At 47.2% G+C, this 1,167-nt stretch overlaps 1 protein-coding gene across 1 annotated transcript in view; it reads left to right on the forward strand.

The window, feature by feature from the left end:
• The window catches only part of LOC102211668 (NACHT, LRR and PYD domains-containing protein 12-like), a 119,161-nt gene that overhangs the window by 30,812 nt on the left and 87,182 nt on the right, over positions 1–1,167 (forward strand). The gene's annotated exons all lie outside the window — the stretch shown is intronic.

Consider the following 1,167-nt stretch of genomic DNA (forward strand, 5'->3'; position numbering starts at 1 on the left):
TATTATTAGTATGTGTGTGTGTGTGTGTGTGTGTGTGTGTGTGTGTGTGTGTGTGTGTCTGAATGTCATATTCATGTATTCACTGAGTATGTGGTCAGTTGGGGCCATCTTCTTGATGTATTTGTGGTGGATGTTCCTTGTCTCATCTTGGACCGTGGTGCTGACACTCACTAGTACTTTCACCCTCCACATTTTCTCGAGCTCTTCTCTGAGCCTTTGATGCTTCTCAAGCTTCTTGTGTCCCTTCTTCCTGATGTTGCTGTCATTCAGTATTGCAACATCTATCACTACAGCCACCCTCTTACGCTTTTCTACCACCACTATCTCTGGTTGGTTAGCCATCACCATTTTGTCTGTCTGTATGTGAAAGTCCCACAGGATCTTTGTTCGGTCATTCTCCACCACCCATTTTGACCTCACAGCCATACTCGGCACAGATGTTTTTGTATAATGTGCCGGCCACTTGGTTATAGCATTCCATGTATACCCTGCCTGCTAGGATCTTGCACCCTGCTGCTATGTGCTGGAATGTCCCACGGGCATCTTTGTCTCAGGGTGGCAGTAGCTCAGGAGGTAAGTCTTGACTGACCCTATGCAGGTACTTGGTAGCCAAAGTTTTCCTAGCGGCCTCTTCAAAGTTTCCATTTGCCTGTGGGATCCCCAGGTACTAATAACTGCCCTCAATTTCTGCAATGTTGCCTTCTGGTTGTTTGTGCTATTGGCTTGAAACTGGCCTCTAGTGTTGTAGGCCACATCCATTTTGAGTTACTGATGAAGGGTCTTAGGGTCCTCCTGATCTTGTACAGTTCTAGGTATTACAGGATCCAGGTGTGGGCCATCAATTCGGAGGTCTTCTTGTAATCAATCCAGTCAGTGCACAGGTTGGTCAGGCTAGTCTTGCAGTCTTGGCTGACTGCTCAGTCTAGCACTAACTGGTGTCTTGTGCCTCCGATTTTCTTGCCAATTCCTTTCTGTACCCCACTCATGTATTGGGTTCATCTGTTCATCTGTGCTGCCAGAAGCTTACTGCCAGAAGCTTACTAATGTGCTTACTGTGCGTGATGTGAACTCCGAGGTATTTGAAGCTGTCCACTCTCTCCACTGGGCACTCGTTGATGACAGGGGTCTGGTAGTTCCTCTCCTGCTTAGTGCTGAAGTCCACTATCA

The sequence above is a fragment of the Pundamilia nyererei genome, unplaced genomic scaffold, assembly GCF_000239375.1.
Source record: "Pundamilia nyererei isolate P.nyererei 1_Seehausen unplaced genomic scaffold, PunNye1.0 scaffold00521, whole genome shotgun sequence".
In the NCBI taxonomy this organism is placed as follows: Eukaryota; Metazoa; Chordata; class Actinopteri; order Cichliformes; family Cichlidae; genus Pundamilia; species Pundamilia nyererei.